At 37.0% G+C, this 19,640-nt stretch overlaps 1 pseudogene; it reads left to right on the top strand.

Annotated features, from left to right (window-relative positions):
• The first annotated feature begins 6,937 nt into the window (after positions 1–6,937).
• LOC119518633 lies at positions 6,938–9,098 on the top strand (annotated as a pseudogene).
• The last annotated feature ends 10,542 nt before the right edge of the window (positions 9,099–19,640 follow it).

The raw sequence follows: 19,640 nt of genomic DNA, 5'->3' as shown, positions 1-19,640 counted from the left end.
TATTGTTTTTCCATTCTCTATTTCATTTATCTCCACTCCAATCTTTGTAATTTCATTGCCTTTGCTCACTTTGGGTTTAGTTTGCTCTTCTTTTTCTAGATCTTCCAGTTGTCAGGTTAGGTTCCTGGCTTGAAATCATTCTTCTTTTTTAACATAAGCATTTGGAGCTATAAATTTCACTCCAGGCACTGCCTTTGCTGCATCCCAAAAGATTTGGTATGTTTGTTTTCACTTTCTTTCACCTCTAGATATTAACTAAATTCCCTTGTGATTTCTTCTTTAAATCCATTGGTTGTTTAATAATTCATTGTTTAATTTCCATATATTTGTGAATTTTCCAGTTTTCCTCTGTTATTGATTTCTACCTTTATTCTGTGTAATTTCAATATTTTTAATTTATTCAGAATTGTTTTGTTACCTAACATATGGTCTACCCTGAAGAATTACCCATGTGTTCTAGAGTACAGATGTATTGTGCTACTGTTTGGGTAATATGTTATATATTATCAATGAGAGGGCTAGTTGGTTTATAGTACCAGGTAAGTTTTTTGTTTCCTTATTGATCTGTCTAGATGATCTATCCATTATTGAAAATAGTGTATTGAAGTTCCTGCTATTAATAAAGAACCATCTATTTCTCCATTTTAATATGTCAATATTTACTTCATATGTTTTGATGCTCTGCTGTTAGGTGCATATTTATTTATAATTGTTATGCCCTTTTGTTGAATTGACCCTTTAACAGTATATAGTAACCTTCTCAGTCCCTTAAAACAGTTTTGCCTTAATGTCTGTTTTATATCTGGTATCCATTTATTTAGCTAGGTACTATTTACATGGTACATATTTTCCATCCTTTCACTTTCAACCTAATTGTGTCTTTGAATTTAAGGTGAGTCTCTTATAAACAACATATAGTTGGCTCATGGTTTTATATCCATTCTGCCAATACCTGCCTTTTGATTGGAAAATTTAATTCATTTACATTTAAAGTAGCTACCATTAATACAGAATGCTTCTGCCAATTTGTATTTGGTCTTTGTAAGTCTGATACCTTTTTTGTCCTTCAATACCTCCATGAATGCCTACTTTCATATTTATTTAAGTTTTTTGTAGTGTACCATTTTGAATCCCTTCTTATTGCTCTCTCTGTGTATTTTTTTATTTTCTTTGTGTTTACCATGGGGCTTAAATTTAACATTCTTAAGAAATAACATACATGTTTGATTCTATAACAGCTTAATTTCAATAGCACACACAGTGTACCTATACACTTATATCTCCCCAACTTTTTGTTACAAATTGTATCTTTATACATTGTGTATACAAAGCCATAGGTTTATCATTACTTTTTATGCATATTTTAAAACCTATAGAAAGTAAAAACTGGAGTTATATACCAAGAAAATATAACAATCCTGTCATTTATGATTAACGATATGGTTAACTTTTTGGGAGACATTTATTTCTTTATGCCACTTTGCTCCACCACCTAGTGTACTTTACTTTCAAGCTGAAGAACTCCCTATGGCACTGCTTGTAGAACAAATCTAGAGATAACAAAGTCCCTCAGCTTTTTTTATCTGGAAATAACTTAGTATATCCCTAATTTTTGAAAGACAGTCTCACCGGATATAAATTTCCTGGTGGCAATTGTTTTTCTTTCATAACTAAACATTTCATCCCACTGCCTTCTTGTCTCCATGGTTTTTGATGAGAAATAAGCACTTAATCTTATTGGAACTTCCTTGTACATAATACATTGCTTTTTGTCTTGCAGCTTTCAGAATTCTCTTTGTCTTTGGCATTTGACAGTTTGATTACTAGGTGTCTGAGCATGGTTCTCTTTGAGTTTTTCCTGTTTTGGCTTCATTTAGTCTCCCAAATGTGTATATTCATGTACTTAGTTAAATTTTGGAAATTTTGTGCCATCATTTCTTTGAACAGTCCTTCTGCCCCTTTCTCTATTCTCTTTCTCTCTTCTAGGATGCCCATAATGCTTACTTTGGCAAACTTGATGGTGTCTCACATATCAGTTTAGCTCTATTCACATTTTTCACTCTTTTTTCTTTCTGCTCCTCACCTGAATTATTTCAATTGTCTTGTATCCAAGTTCAATGATTCTTCCTTCTACCATCTTCAATCTGCTGTTGAAATCCTCTAGGTAATTTTTCATTTCAGCTATTGTAGCCTTCAATTTCAGTATTTCTTTTTGGTTCCTTTAAAAAATTCTGTCTCTTTATTGAAATTCTCACATTATTCATGCATCATTTTCTTGATACTTTTTAATTTTAATCACTGTTTTCTTTATCTCCTTGAACATATTAAAGATACATTCCATTAAAAAAAATCTTTGTCTAGTACATCCAAAGGCTAGACTTCTTCATAGATGGCTTCTGAATTTTTATCTTGTTCTTTTGCATGGACAACCACTTTTTTTGTTTTGTAACCTTTTGTTCCACAGTGTACATTTTCATATTTTAAAGTAACTCTGGGATTTAGCCCATGAGCCGTCTTTGCCTTTAGTTTTTATCCAACTAGTGATATGACAGAGATCTACTTGAGAACCAAGAACAACAACAACAAAAAAGCAAAAACACCTTTAAGAGTCTGCAAATGGCTCAGCATTGGCTTGTGCTCTCCTTCAGAGTTTATCCCTCTTATCAAAAGATCAGCCTGAGGTGAAAGTGAAGTGCAGGGTTCTCTCCATCTATGTTGAGCCAAAGTTTTGCCCTGGGCTTACTCTCATTCTGGGCTTGTGCTAAATTATGGCCTTAGGAAATCCCCCATTTCCAGGATTCAAATGCCTCCTCTATTTTCTATGAAATAAATTCCCTCATCAGTGCTTTATTGTCTATCTTAAAGCATGCAATCTTTCTCTCCATGCTGCTTTGACTTGATTTGTTTATTACACTGCTTTAGCTGTCCACAAACTGCTTCTACCTGCAGGAAAGATCCTGGGTTAGTTTTTCAGGCTACCAACCTATAGATTGGCAACCCAATATGCATATAGGGGTTTCTCCACTCCCTCTGGAAAAGGGGGGGAGGGGTGCAGGTCGACTCCATGCTACTCCTTTGAGGGGACAAGGGAGAGATTGGCATGGATGCCACAAGTTTCTCCTATCATTATTAAACTTGTTTTCTTGATATGGCACTCACCTAGTTGAAGCAACCTTCAACTATTTTCAAGAGTTTTGAGGAAGATGTCTCTACCAGTTTTTGCAAGTCATTTAAAGATTCTGTTGGGAAACTGCACCCTAAAGTATCTTACACCACCATCTTGTTCTCACTCCAACATCAACCTTTCATGATAGACATACTCATAAAACAAGGAATAGAAGTAACTTCCTAAACATGATAAAGGGCATACACAATAAACTCACCGCTAACATCATACTCAATGGTGAAAGACTGAAAGTTTTCCATGGAAGATCAGAAACAAGACAAGAATGCCCACCTTCAGCACTGTTATTTAATGTTGTACTGAAAGTTCTAGCCAGAACAATTAGGCAAGAAAAAGTAATCAGAAGCAACTGAATAGAGAAGGAGGAAGTAAAACTATACCTTTTCATAGATCATACGATCCTATATATTGAAAATCCCAAAGAATCCACAAGAAAGCTACTAGAAATAATAAATGAATTCATCAAAGTGGTGTGGTACAAGATCAACACACAAAAATCAGTGGTGTTTTGGGAGAAGGGGGCAAGATGGCAACATAGAGAGGAGTGGAATTTAGTTAGTCCTCTAGAGCAATTGATAAACAACCAGGAACCACTAGTAAATAGTCTGGAACAACTGCTGGGGGGCAACTGTGACTGTCCACACATCATACACCAGCCTAGAAAGGGTGGAATAGCTAATATCACAGCATAAAAGCTGTAAGTAAAAACTGTGGAACCATGCCAGGAGCCCCCTCCCCCCATGGCAGGCTGAGCTTTAAGACCTCACTGTGGGAGAAAGTAGCAGTCCTGTAACAAGTGAATATAGCTCAGTCTAGCTCCAACTGGGGCTTTAATTAACAAATGTGGACTGCTGAATACTAGCTACAAACATAGACAAACCCCTAAAAAGCAGCAAAGTACCCTAAGGTCGCTCCCAGTGGAGAGGAAGGGTGGCTGATGGAAAAAAAAAATACAGAGGATTTCAGAGACTGTTGACCTTAGAGAGCTGGAGGGTGCTGTGTCCCAGAAAGGGAGGCCAGGAGAGTGGTTGCTGTTGCTGGCTGATGGGCAAAACTGGGGGGCCATAGACTGGCTCAGAAAAGGGGCTTTCTTTCCCTTTTTTTACCCCCTCTCAATCTGAGTGGCTCAGTGGAGAAAGCCTCACACATATTCAGTTTGTAGCACTCTGACCCAGACAGGAGTGGAGTGGACAGAGTCAGAGAGACAAAGGAATAATTCAAGTGCAGAACAAAACTCTCTAGGGGGTGTACCTTCTCTAAGAGGAGGGAGGTGGGGCCCAGCTTAGGTGCCTACCCTCCTTCAGAACTCAGACCCCAATGCCTAGGGGGCACAATCAAACCAGAAACAACCTAAGTTGAGAACTAAAGGGATCACACCTCTTTACACCAGTGGGGAGCAACAGACTGACAGGTGCCACCTGCTTGGCAGGTTAAGAAAAGCACAGCAGCTAGAGGCTTCACAGGAAAGTCTATCAATCTTTTAAGACATTCCCTCAAGGAAACCTGACACTGAATGTAGTCCCATTTTGAGACCTGAGACTATTCTGGTCTGGGAAAATCTGTTTGGGGTAATCAAGGAAACCAGATGCCTAGACAACAGAGAACTACAAATCACACTAGGAAAAACAAAGATATGGCCCAGTCAAAGGAATAAACACACTTCAAAAGAGAAACAGGAATTGAAGCAACTAATGCTAAATCAATTCAACAAGTTTAGGGAAGATATGGCAAAACAGATGATGGATATAAAGAAAACACTGGGTGAACATAAGGAAGAAATTGAAAGTTTGAAAAAACAACAACTGTCAGAATCTACGGAAATGAAAGGCACAACACAAGAGATGAAAGACACAATGGAGACATACAACAGCAGATCTCAAGAGGCAGAAGAAAACACTCAGGAGCTGGAGAACAAGACACCTGAAATCCTACACACAAGAGAACAGATAGGGAAAAGAATGGAAAAATATGAGCAACATCTCAGGGAATTGAATGACAGCATGAAGGACATGAATGTACGTGTCATGGGGGGTCTCAGAAGAAGAGATGGGAAAAGGGCAGAAGCAATAATGGAGGAAATAATCAATGAAAATTTCCCATCTCTTATGAAAGACATAAAATTACAGATCCAAGAAGTGCACTGTACTCTAAACAGAATAGATCTGCACAGACCTATGCCAAGACACCCAATAATCAGATCATCAAGCATCAAAGACAAAGAGAGAATCCTGAAAGCAGCAAGAGAAAAGCAATCCATCACATACAAAGGAAGCTTGATAAGATTATGTGCGGATTTCTCAGTAGAAACCATGGAAGCAAGAAGACAGTGGTGTTATATATTTAAGATACTGAAAGAGAAAAACCACCAAACAAGATTTTTATATCCAGCAAAGCTGTCCTTCAAATATGAGGGAGAGTTTAAAATATTCTCAGATAAACAGGTGATGAGAGAGTTTGTAAACAAGATACCTGCTCTACAGGAAATACTAAAGGGAGCACTATAGTCAGATAGGAAAAAACAAGAATGAGAGGTTTGGAGAACAATTTTGTGTGATGGTAGCACAGTAATGTAAGTACACTGAATGACGATGACTGTGAGTATGGTCAAAAGAGGAAGGTTAGGGACATGTGGGACACCAGAAGGAAACAGGGAAAATAAAGACTGGGACTGTGTAACTTAGTGAAAACTAGAGTGCTCAACAATTGTGATAAAATGTACAAATATCTTTTTACATGAAGGAGAACAAATGAATGTCAACCTTGCAAGGTGTTAAAAATGGCATGGTATTGGGGAAAAAATACAATCAAAGCAAACTAGAAATGGTAGTTAACATAAACATTGTATTATGCTTCCTTTAATGTAACAAAGGCAATATACCAAAGCTAAATGCCTATAAGAGGGGGACATAAAAGAAGAGTATGGAACTCTTGGCATTGGTGATGTTGTCTGACTCTTTTATTGTACTTTATTTTAGTGTTTTCTTTTCTTTTGTTGCTTTTTAGCTGTCATATTTTTTTCTTTCTTTTTCTTGTTCTTTTGTCTCTCTAACTCTTTTGATTCTTCCTCTTTCTTTGTGGAAGAAATGGAAATGTCCTTATATAGATAGTGGTGCTGGTGGTGAATGCATAACTATGTGATTATACAGGGAACCATTGATTGTTTACTTAGGGCAGAATGTATGGTGTGTGAACAAAATCGTCTTAAAAAAAAACAGGTTGATGTATGAAACTTGAGGGCATTATATTGAGTGAAATAAGGCACAGAAGGACAAATATTGTATGATCTCACTGATATGAACTAATTATAATATGAAAATGCATAGAGATGAAATATAGGTTACCAGGATATAGAACAAGGCTAAAGAATGGGGAGCAGTTGAATGTTTAACTAGTTTGAACCAAAGTGTTTGGAAATGGGCAGAGATGATGGTAGCAAGTTATTGTGAGAATATCTAACAATGCTGAATAGTGTGTGAATGTGGTGGAAAGGGGAAGTTTAGAGTCACATATGTCACCAGAAGGAAAGTTGGAGGTTAAAAGATAAGAATGCATATAACAGTGAATCTTTTGATGGACAATGTCCATGATTAACTATACAAATATTAGAAATCTCTCTCACAAACTAGAACAAATGTATGACATTGTAACTAGAAGTCAATAATAGAGGGGTGGGGGCTTGGGCCTGTGAGCCAGTTAGAGTCACAGCAGCAGAAACGATTGGGCCGAATGAAGAAGACATGTTGCTCTTTGGAGCAGGTAACATCTAAAGGAACTGGTTTAAATCCTAATGCCAAAGTTTGGCAAGAAATTCCTCCTGGAAATAGCAATGCCACACCAGTAACTCATGGAACTGAAAGCTCTTGGCATGAAACAGCAGCCACATCAGGGTCTCATCCTGAGGGTAATACAGAGCTTTCTGATGATATATGTGAGGAATATAAAGTAATGTATTCCTCATCTTGCAAAACCACAAGAAATACTATTGGCATTGAAGAATCAACTGACAGAATGATTTTAGGACTGGAAGATCTGAATTACCAAATATATGATGTTTCTAGAGAAAACAGTTCAGCAATTTCTACAGAAGACCTAAAAGAATGTCTGAAGAAACAATTAGAATTCTGTTTCTCATGAGAAAATTTGTCAAAGTTTCTTTACTTGATCTCTCAAATGGACAGTGATCAATTTATCCCAATTTGGACAGTTGCCAACATGGAAGAAATAAAAATCTGACCACAGACCCTGATCTAATTCTTGAAGTATTGAGATTTTCACCCACGGTACAAGTTGATGAGAAGGGTGAGAAAGTGAGACCAAGTCATAAACATTGTATTGTTATTCTTAGAGACATTCCTGAAACAATACCAATAAAGGAAGTGAAAGCTTTGTTCAAAAATGAAAATTGTCCCAAAGTGATAAGCTGTGAGTTTGCACACAATAGTAACTGGTATATCACTTTCCAGTCAGACATGGATACACAACAGACTTTTAGATACGTGAGAGAAGTTAAAACATTTCAGGGCAAGCCAATCATGGCAAGGATACACGCCATTAATAAATTTTTTGCTAAGAATGGTTATTGATTAATGGATTCTAGTGTGTATAGTCAGCCCATTCAATCTTAAGCACAATACGCCTCACCAATCTTTATGCAGCCTGTACATAATCCTCACCAACAGTACTCTACAGTATTGTGCCTCAGTCTTGGTCTCTAAATCCTGCACCTTACTTTGAAACACCACCGGCTCCCTTTCCCAATAGTAGTTTTGTGAATGGCTTTAATTCACCAGGATCTTATAAAACAAATGCTGCTACTAAGAATATGGGTTGACTTTTCCAAAAACTCGTGTAAAGCCTCACTTTAGGTCATCCAGTGGTTCAGAACACTCAACAGAGGGCTCTGTGTTATTTGGGGGATAGACCATTGAACAAATCTAGTTTGTGGAACTTTACAACTGAGTGGCATAACCCTACAGTAACAGGGCATCAGGAGCAAACTTATCTCCTAAAGGAGACCCCCACTTTGCAGGTGGAACAGAATGGGGACTATGGTAGGGACAAGAGAACTATTTTCAGAGGTTGACGATGATGGGAAGATGACAGGATCCCAAGACCCCATTCTGTAACTGCTGAAGCAAGGGCTCCAACACCAAAGTTTGACTTAGTAGCCTCAAATTTTCCTCCTTTACCTGGAAGTTCATTGAGAATACCAGGAGAACTTCCTTTGGAGAATAGGATGTCTGGTGTTGTTAAAGGTGTCTACAAGTGAAAGGCAAGCACTGAGAATAATGAAGAGTTGAGAATTAGCTGTCCCGTGCCTGCAGAGGATGAGCAGACAGACTGTAGCTCTGCCCAACAGCTCAGTTTGAGTACAAGTCCTCCATGTGTAATTCAGCTTCCTGTATTAAGTACAACTCAGCAAGAAAAGGATCAAATAGAGGATTCCTCTGTTCAGAAGAACTTTCTCAACCAGGCAACTATACCAGTTCCTTCTGCAAGTACTGCAAAGCCATCAAGGACAAATACTGCTTCGTAATGTAATAGTAACATAAAGCACCTGTAGCTGTGGCCCTACAGAAACCCCAAAAGCTGAGTTATGCTGAAGTGTGCCAGAAGCCCCCTAAAGAGCTGTCTCCAGTTCTTGTGCAGCCACTATGGGAACTTTGCTCCAATGTAGTATCTCCTACCAAAAATGAAGAGAATGGAATTCCTGAGAAGTCCGATGAGAAACCACAAGAGGCCTGAAGCAAGGGCTAGTAAAGATTGTTGTGGCTTCTCAAGCAATACCATTCCCAGGGGAGCACCTGGAAAAATCCAAGAACAGAGATGCCAGTTTGGCCATAGGTCTATAACTCAAGGAGTGACTCGACATAATGGCAAAGAGCAATATGTGCCACCCAGGTCACCAAAGTAACCAAACAAGAACAACAAAAAAACAAAACAAAACTATTCAAAAACTTCTCTTTCTTCCCAATTAAACTGGAGCTGTGGCTATATTGAACTTGTTTTGGAGGGCGAACGAGATAGCTAGGAAAGAAACAGAAGAAAATAAGTCCTTAAATCAATATGGATTTTGGAGTTGTAAGCATTAGAATCCTGAAGTTCATCTCTAAAGTGATTTTAAAATTCTGGGGGATTCCAATCAGTATAAATAAATACACACACACACGTATATATATATATATATATATATACACACACATATACATATATAAAAGTATAACTTTTCTATTTTTGTTTTTAAATTTAATTTGCAGAGATTTTCTGCCTTGAATCAATTTTGAGGGCCCAGATTTAGCTGGGAAAAAAAAACATATTACACATCCTTCAATATAGGAGATGAGGGAGTGAGAGTAAATATTTTTTGAGGAGTCCTTTCTGTAAAATTAGAAAGTACTTTTTTTAATCTATTTAAAGCTTGACTTGGAGAATGCCATTTCTGTCTATATGGCCTTGTGTTGCAAAGCAGATCATTGGCTGGGGTGCCTGTTGTGGGTGTGAATGTGTGCAAGAGTGATTGAAGCCAAATCTGTTGTCATGTTAGTAAATAATTTGAAAACATAGTGTAATACTTGAGTAGAATTTCTTCCCAGTTTGAAATTTAGTTTATCTTTTTGACCTTTTTAATATTTCAATCAATAAGCTGTTAAGCTCTGATTTTACTTGGATATGTAACTACCAGTTGGCTTGATACTCAAGGAAAGAATGGGGGTTACGCAAAAAATGGAAAATTTGGTCTTAGATCTGAGTGGATAGGTCAAATGGACTTAAAAGATTTAAACTACCCTGTGATTCCTGTTGCCACACCCCCTCCCCCCATAATGGGAAACATACTTTTGTGTGTTAATTTGTTATTCTCTGTACTTCAGCTGCCCACCCCTAAAAGCAAAATTACCACCCACCTACAGAATTGTCTGTTTCTAACTGCTTTGACTGTCTAGTCACATCAAATAACTTCTGATTTAATGTTGTTGAAGTATTTTATTCTTGTGTTCAGGTATTTAGAACTCTAAATTCAAGAATGGTAGGGCAGCCTGTCCCTACAGTAATTTATTTGTGTAAAAATGAAACCTTGTAACTGACTCTTTAAAGTGTTAAATAGTGTAGTAATGAAAAGTTTTTCTAAAAAAGGTTTAATTTGGGGGCAACTTTTTCCTGTTTATAGTGTATTTATCACCTTCCTTTACTCCACTCCTCCAAATTCACTGAAAAAGAACCAGCATGTCATGATACTTTTGAGTTAAAGTGAAAAAGATGGTTGAAGAAAATTAATGCATAATTTCTCAGTGAATAAAGTTGTGGCTCCTATATATTAAATAGGGACGTTTACATGCTGGTATTTAGAAAATGGATGAAATATTAAAAACCATATTGAATTAATCTGTTTTAAGTCACACCATGTTCAGAGTTCTATGTAAGGTGGAGTTTTTTCTTTTTATGGATAGTCTGTAGTAGTAACTGTCCCTTATGTTAGTGAATTTCATATGTACAAATTTAAACTGTAAATTGTAGACACTGGAAAGCACCAATGTGACATAGAATAAACATCTTAGTAACATATTAAAATGAATGTAAGTGGAAGTTTAAAATTATATTACTGTGAAACTCATCTTCTAACTCTAAGCTTTGGAGATTTGTATTAGGAGGTAACTGTTAAGAGCTTTGAAAACACTGAATATTTCTTTTCTGTACAAGCCAGAATTATTCTCTCTTTGTAATTTATTATTAAGCTTGGCAATAGCTTTTGATTTGATGGATTGATAACATGGTATAATATATTTAAGCAGCTTGAATCTATTAATTTCTACATACTTTTTAAAAATCATCTACTAGGTGAAACATACAACAAAAACTACCCATGAAATTTGGGGAAGTTTAGGTCCTTTTAAGAAAAAAGTATTAATAATCATTGATTACATCTATGACAAAAGTGTTTCTTTTAGTTTACTTGGATAATGTTGCAGTTGGTAGAAATAGTATGTGTTAACATTTGTGAATGCATTGGATTTAAGAGAATAAACATTTTACAAAAATCAAAAAAAAATAGAGGGGTATATAGGGAAAAATATACCTATTACAAACTACGTACTACAGTTAATAGTATTTTAACATTCTTTCATCAACAGTAACAAATGTACAATACCAATACTATGTTTCAACAATGGAGGGGGTGTAGTTAGGGAGGATTTGAGTTTTCTTTTTTGTCTTTATTTCTTTCCTGGAGTAATGAAAATGTTCTAAAAATTGAAAAAAAAAATTAATTGTGCTGATGAATGCACAGCTATGTGGTGGCGCCATGAACAACTGATTGTATACTTTGGATGACTGTATGGTATGTGAATAATATCAGTAAAATTGAACTTTTAAAAAAATCAGTGGTATTTCTATACACCAGCAATGAACAGTCCAAAAAGAAAATCCGGGAAACAATTCCATTTACAATGACACCTAAAGAAATAGAATATCTAGGAATAAATTTAAACAAGGATGCAAAGGACTTTTACACAGACAATGACAAAGCATCACTGAAAGAAATTAAAGAAGACCTAAATAAATCAAAAGATATCCTGTACTAATGGATTGGCAGATAATACCATTAAGATGTCAATGCTACCCAAAGCAATCTACAGAGTCAATGCAATTTAGTTCAAATACTGAAACTTTACATAAATATAAATATATTGGCAGCTATATCTATAGCTATAGATGTAGACAGATGCTAGGGTATTAGAACAGCTAGAAGGAAATAACTGTAATGGTGTAACTGTAACCTATAATATTCTTTGAAATTTGCTCTATAGCTATTCATAGACTTATGCTTTGAAAGTTTTCACCTTTCTGGATATATCCTTTATTTCGCAATAAGGAAAGAACTGAAACTGTGGAACTGTAACCCATAACATTTTTTTGAAATTACCCGTATAACTGCTTGTTGAGCTGTACTTTGAAAGTTAACACCTTTCTGTACATACATTATATTTTACAATAATGGAAATAACTGAAATTGTAAAACTGTAACTCAAAACATTCTTTGAAATTTCCTCTCTAACTACTTGTTAAATCATACTTCGAAGGTTATCACTGTTATGTATATAGGTTAAAATTCACAATTTTTAAAATGCATTTTAAAAATCCTAAAAATCTTTTTAGAAATGGAAAAGTTAATCATCAAATTCATGTGGGGGGCAAAGAGCCCAGAATAGCCCATCTTGAAGAAGAACAAAGTTGTCAGACTCACACTTCCCATTTTCAAAACTTATTACATTTCTACAGGAATCAAAACAGTGTGGTACTGGCACAAGGACGGATATATAGACAACAGAATAGAACTGAGGGTTGAGAAATAAACCTACATATATATGGCCAACTGATTTCTGACAAGGTGCCAATCCCACTCAATGGGAAAATAATATTCTCTTCAACAAAATGTGTTGGGAAAACTGGATACTCATATGCAAAAGAATGTGGACTCATACCTCACACTATATACAAAAGTTAACTCAAATTGATCTATGACCTAAATAAATGAACTGAAACTATGAAACTCTTAGGAGAAAATGTAGGGAAACATCTTCAGGACCTTGTGGTAACTTGGAGCTACGTACCCCAGAAAAACATGTTCTTAAGCTTAATCCGCTCCTATGGGTGTGAACCCACTGTAAGTAGAAACTTTTGATGTTACTTCAGTTAGGATGTGACCCAACTTTTTAAGGATGGGTCTAAATCCTATTATTGAAGTCCTCAGAGAAAAAGCCACAGGGAAGAACCAAAAGCCAGAAGTCAGCGGAAACTGAGAAACCAGGAGAGACCACCATGTACACTGGCACGCGACAGAAAAGCCATCAACCAAGGAACCACCAGCAGCCTGTCCCAGAATGCTACAGTCTTCTGGGATAAAGCATTGCTTTATGACACCCTGATTTGGGACTTTTCCTAGCCTCAAAACCATGAGCAAATAAATTCCCATTGCTTAAGCCAACCCACTGCATGGTATTTGCTTTAGCAATGAGGAAACTAAAGGAGACCTTGTAGTAGGCAATGTATTCTTAGACTTTACACCAAAACATGAGCAACAACAACAAAAAAGATAAATTGGACGTCATCAAAATTAAGAACTTTTGTGCATGAAAAGACATTGTAAAAGTGAGTAAACAACCTACAGAATGGGAGAAAATATTTGGAAAATATATGTCTATTTGATAAGGCTTTTTTCCAGAATATACAAAGAACTCCTGCACCTTAACAACAAAAAGACAAGCAATAAAATTTTTAAAATGGGCAGAAGACTTGAATAGATATTTCTCCAGAGTAAATATACAAATTTCCAATAAGCACATGAAAACATACTCAACATCATTAGACATTAGGAAAATGCAAATCAAACCCACAATGAAGTACTTCCCTACCCACTAGAATGACTATTATTTAAAAAGTGGAAAATAACAAGTGCTGGCAAGGATGCAGAGAAATAAGAATGCTTATACATTGTTGGTTGGAATATAAAATAGTGCATCCCATGTGGAAAACAGCAATTCCTCATAAAGTTAAACATAGAACCTGCAATCCCACTTCTAGGTATACACCCAAAGGAACTGAAAGCAAGAACTCGAACAGATATTTGTACACCAATGTTCATGAGGAGCATTATTCACAACAGCCAAAAGGTGGAAGCAACCCAAGTGTCCATTAACAGATGAATTGATTAACAAAATGTGGTGTATACATACAATGAAATATTCAGCTGTAAAAAGGAATGAAGTTTTGAAACATGCTACAAGGGTGAACTTGAAGACATCATGTTGTGTGAAATAAGTCAGACCCCAAAATGACAGATATTTTATGTTTCCATGCATATGAAATAAGTAAAATATGCAAATTCTTAGAGACAGAAAATAGTATACAGTTTACCAGGGATTGGGGGGGTGGTGCCAGAGAAAATAGGGATTTAATGCATAATGGATGCAAGGTTTCTGTTTGGGGTGATGGAAAATTTTGGTAATAAATAGTGGTGAGGGTATCACAACATTGCATATGTGATTAGTGCCACTGATATATGCTTGTGAGTGGTTGAGATGGGAAATTTTAGTTTGCATATATGTTACCATAATTAAGAGAGAGAGAGACTAAGGAGGCAATGACAATTAAATGCAATACATGTTCTTGGACTAGATCTAATAATGAAGATGAAGGAGAAAATGCCAAAAAGAATATTATTGGAACAGTTTTGAAATAATTGGAATAGAGTCTCTATGCTTTATATCAATGTTAAATTTCTTGAACTTAGTAACTGTATTTAAGGTGGTAACATAAGTGAATATCTTTTTTCTTAGGAAATATACATGGAGGTGTTAAGTGTTCTAGGAGCATGATGTATGTAACCTACTTTCAAATGTTTAGAAAATAGACAAATTGAATGATAGATAGGTAGATAGATAGTTAAATTGAGGAGAGGAATAGATAGAATGATTTAACAAATGTGGCAAAAGTTGGTAGATCTGAGTGCCTGGGTAGGAGGTATATTGGCATTCTCTGTATTATTTTTGGGTTATTTTTGCAAAGTTGCCATTAATTTGAAATTATTTCAAAATTAAAAGTTCAAAAATTTGTGTTCACTGCTCCACATTACTGGGTTATATATAAAGTATCCAATGTAAGTTAATAAACCAAAATATTTACTAGTAAATAAGCTTACAAGAAAGAACACCAAAGATGTCAGAAACTCTGTGCTCAACACTTGAGCACAACTCTTTTGAAGGCCACCCAAATCCCTAAATCTCAAACTGCAAACAGTTTAACAACTTTTTGAAGGAAATAGGCAAAGAACTAGGAATGCTGAAGTAGCTGCCACCAAAGTCACTAACATACCAAAACATTCACACTGCAAAAATCCCTTCATACTTCAACCACATTGCCCCAGCAGAGCTGAAAAGTTCTTCTCAAGGCCTGTAACATTGGCAAATTCATTTGCTGAAGAAGGTGGTATTGCAATATCTAAGGGAATTATCTCCAAACCAGATAACTCTTCAGATGCCCCATAGAAAACTGTGAGAGGATTTCTGTATCCAAAATAAAAGCAGAGAAATGACCTCCTGGACACATTTTTGAGGTAGTTTTTACTGGGTATCACTTTTTTCAACTTGTTTTATCACTGTTTTCCAAATATCTTTCTGAATTAAGCAAAATATTCTGCCAAGTTCTCAGTTCAAATTGGTAGACAGTACGTAAGTCAAATGAATCAAGTAGGATTTATTTTATAGTACCTAATAGTATTTTATTAGAAACTTTTGGGGACTATAGGAAAAGTACTTGCATTGGGGAAAGTAAGATAATGCATGCAACAATTACAGAGCAATAAATTGTGTTTACATAACTAAATGCTATAGCTGTTGTGATTCTTACTAGAAAGGCAGTTGTGTAATAAGAGTAATAATGAAGAATATCAGAATCATTTGGAAGAATGGCTTTCTGGGTTCTCATGTAATGCAAACAAAGTGAGGAAAGAACATGCACATCGTGTATATGATAGCAAGAAGGCCAGTCTATGTAGAGGAGCGTGAATTGTCAAGAAATAATGAAAGAGAGAAAAGGGCAGGCAGAGTGAAGCTGTAGTGTAAAACAGTAGTTGGCAAACTACAGCCAGCAGCCTGTTTTTGTAAATAAAGTTTCATTGGAACATAGCCACATTCTTTCATTTCCGTATAGTCCATGGCTGCTTTTTCATGAAAATGGCAGAGTTACAATAAAGACCCTATGATCCTCAAAGCCTAAAATATTTACTTTCTGCTCATTTAAAAAAATTTTGCAAATCACTGGTGTAGAACATGCAAATATGGAGGTGGGATACAAACATAGGGCTCTGAAATTCCAAAGGAAATGTTATTTTTCCAGATACTGCCCCAGCCACACACATAAAATAGATCCCATCCCCCAGGCTCCATGGGTCTTCTGATAAGGGACACATCATAGAAAACCTTGGAAGACAGGTAGGGGAAGTTAGAGTTCATGTTGTAGACAGTAGAAATTCTAGGACAAGAAAATGATCAGTCTGGCAGATTAATCTGGAATAAGAGCAAATAAAGGAAACCTGAAGGAAAAGTCATCAGTTAAAATACTGAATCAACACAAGCAGGGGGCTTGACAAGTAATGGAGATGAAATGGAAATTCAAAGAAATATTTTAAAGAATGACTCAAGTCTTGCTGACAAATTAGGATGGGAGGGGTAGTATAAGAGAAAGAATGTTAGACTAGGAGCAATAGAATTAGGTGTCAATCCCAGAATATCTGCCTTTTACTAGCTCTGTGTCTTTGGCAAAGATACTTTATGGGCTCCTCTTACTCACTTTTAAAACTAGGAAGTTGGTAGAAACATTCATATTTCTGTGTACTATTTTTGAGTACCTACTAGGTGCCAGGTACTGAGCAAGGGCATCTTACACATTTATCCCTAATACTCATGAAAGATTCCAAGGTGGGTATTGCCAAGCCCATTTCATAGACAAGGACACTAAGGCTCAGAAACTTTTAGTAAATTGCCTGCTATGACACAGCTAATAAAGTAACAAAATGAGTTTTGAATTAAATATTGGTTTTCAGCCCCTCTATGGCAGTTTATTGGTGCTCACCAAATATCCATGTGCTCCTTTGCATTCCTAGACACCCCTGTTACAGGCTGTGTGCTGGTCAATATGACATGGGGAGAAGTGATATAAGCCACTTCCAGTCTTGGCCTCTGAAGACAAAATAATGACCAACATGTATGGTGCTTTATAGTTCCCAATGAACAGGCTTTCCTATATAAATGATCTCATTTGACTCTCACAACAAATAACAACTAGAATTACTACCATCATCAGTAACACGCTTACGGGTGAAGAATCTCATCCCGAGGAGATTAGATAATTCGATTATTCTGTAGGTAAGAGGATACCTCTTAAGGACCGTGTGTCTCTCATTTCCACCTCCCAGCACCTGGCCAGTGCTCAGAAATAGGAGCCATCTGTGGCTGTTGAATGAAGTAACTAACATTTGTGTACAAACAGGCTCTAACTGAACATAAAAGACAGCTCTTGTAAATAAGAGAAGTAGCTCAAAATAATTTAAAAGATTAGTGTCATTTATATAGCCAAACCATATTTTTCCTCCCCTTAATCATTCTTCAGTTTTACAACCAATGTCAGCTTTAATAGTTTTACATAGCAGTGTATAAATTCATTCATTCTCTGTCTCCTCTTTTCACTCTCCCCTGTGAGTGTACAAGTGTGTGTGTGTGCAAGCATGTGTGTTTCTGTATGTCTATTTGTCTGTCTAGCTATCTCCAACTTCAATACTTTGAAAGACCAGATCTGACTCACAAACAGATACGTACACTGCCATTCTCCTAACCATGACACCTGTAACTTAGGGCTGAGCTTCCTTATGCTCCAGCCAGTGGTTTTCTACTTCCCTTTGTTTGCTGAAGAACACTACTCTCCACACAAAGGCTGCAGCTCCTCACTGCCCCCAATCTTAATTCTTTCCTCTCTATTCCCAGACTGGTAGCGGGTGGTGAGGTGAAGCAAAAGGAACCGTTACAGTACATCTGGATGCTCAGGGATCTGTGATATCAGCTACATGGGCAATGGAAGGCTCAGGGAGAAAGCAATTTTGAATTCTAAGACTGAGAATGTCCTCCCAGAGGAAGGAAGAAGGATTCCATGTAGCAGGGATGATGGATAAGGAGGAACTCAAGCCAAGGAAAGGCTCAGGAATACAGTGAAAATAAGCCTTTATCCCTAGTACCTGGGTGGTTTAGAAAAAGAGAGGTTTAAAAAGGGTAACCAGCCTACATATGTAGCACAGAAGAAAGGACTGAGTTTGGCTCAACAGGATTGGGACAGTCTGGCTGGTGACTCTAGGGCTGGAAAAAGTAGGTTCTAGGTCTCTAGGTTACAGACAAAAGCTTGGACATGCTCTCTTCTTTCCTGACATTTCACAGAAATGGGTCACCAGCAATTTTGAAGGTACTGGCCCTCACCCTTACTGGGAGGTTTCTGAGAGTAAGAATGTCAGGGTCCTCCTGATCACCCACTAAACTGACTAAAGAAGGTTTCTTTTCCAAGTAGATAAAATATTATTGCAAGGTCAATGACAAGGTGTTCCTGCCCATGTGGGGAAAAAAAAATACACACACTGTTCCAGTTTGCTAATGCTGCCATTATGCAAAATACCAGAAATGGATTGGCTTTTATAAAGGGGGTTTATCTGGTTACAAAGTTACAGTCTGAAGGCCACGAAAATGTCCAAATGAAGACATCAACATGAGTATACCTTCACCCAAGGAAGGCCAAGGGCATCCAGAAAACCTCTGTTAGGTGGGAACATACGTGGCTGGCGTCTGCTGATCCCAGGTTGTGTTCCAGCTTCATCCTCAGTGCCTGTGTGTTCTTCAAAGTGTCTCTCTTGGCTGTAGTACCTCCTTCTGTCTGTAAACACTTTTATAGGACTCCAGTGATTCAATTAAGAACCACTCTGAATGGGTGGGGTAACACCTCCGTGAAAATTATCCAATCAAAGGCCTCACCCACAGGTAATTGTGTCACAGCTCCATGGAAACACTCAATCAAAGGATTCCAACCTAATCAACACTAATACGTCTGCCCCCACAAGACTGCTTCAAAGAACATGGCATTTTGGGGGACGTAACATATCCAAACTGGAACACACACACACGTATAAAGACACACATATACATGTATACCACATAAATACATATATATGTACACACACACACACACACACACACAGGGATGTGTGTGTGTGTATCCCATTTATTTGCTTTTGCCCAAACTCTAAATACCTGTGTGTATGTATTTGGAAGGCGGGGGGGGCGGGGGCAGCATGAATGGGACTTAAAAATAACTGCACCAAGAAAAATAGCTTCCTATGCAGATCGTCTCTTTATTGTTAAAGAAAAACCTCAGGAATTTTCCAGAACCTTCTGCAAGCACCAGAGTGCTGATTTCATACTCCATAAGTACTGCTTCCCTGGTTTTCCTTTTCTCTTCTGATCCCAACTCATTGTCTTTTTCCCCTCAGTGTCAATTTCAAGTAGATAATGAACCAGTACCCACACTTCCACCCTGTGCTTGGCAAGTCTGAGCCAGCACTTTCAACAGTTCCTTTATCCTGGGGTGGTTTCTCTTCTGGGTTCTTATGGACATTTAGGAACGTTAAGGAAACCTAATTGGATTCAATCCTCAATCTCATCAGTATAGTGAACTGCTCAGTCCTCTTACTTATTCTCTGAACTGGCTCTTTTTTTTCCCACTTCCACTGGAATTTAGCAAGAAAGTAGTTTAAACTAGATCAGCCAGCCTTAGTGTGATAACAAAATGAAAATTAATGGTGAAGAGAAAAAATCAAAAGGTTTGCACTTGAAGATATAATTTAGTGTCTGGCAGAAATAATTCAAGAAAA

Source organism: Choloepus didactylus, chromosome 2 (genome assembly GCF_015220235.1).
Source record: "Choloepus didactylus isolate mChoDid1 chromosome 2, mChoDid1.pri, whole genome shotgun sequence".
Taxonomy (NCBI): Eukaryota; Metazoa; Chordata; class Mammalia; order Pilosa; family Megalonychidae; genus Choloepus; species Choloepus didactylus.
This window is presented reverse-complemented; position numbering and strand designations above follow the sequence as displayed.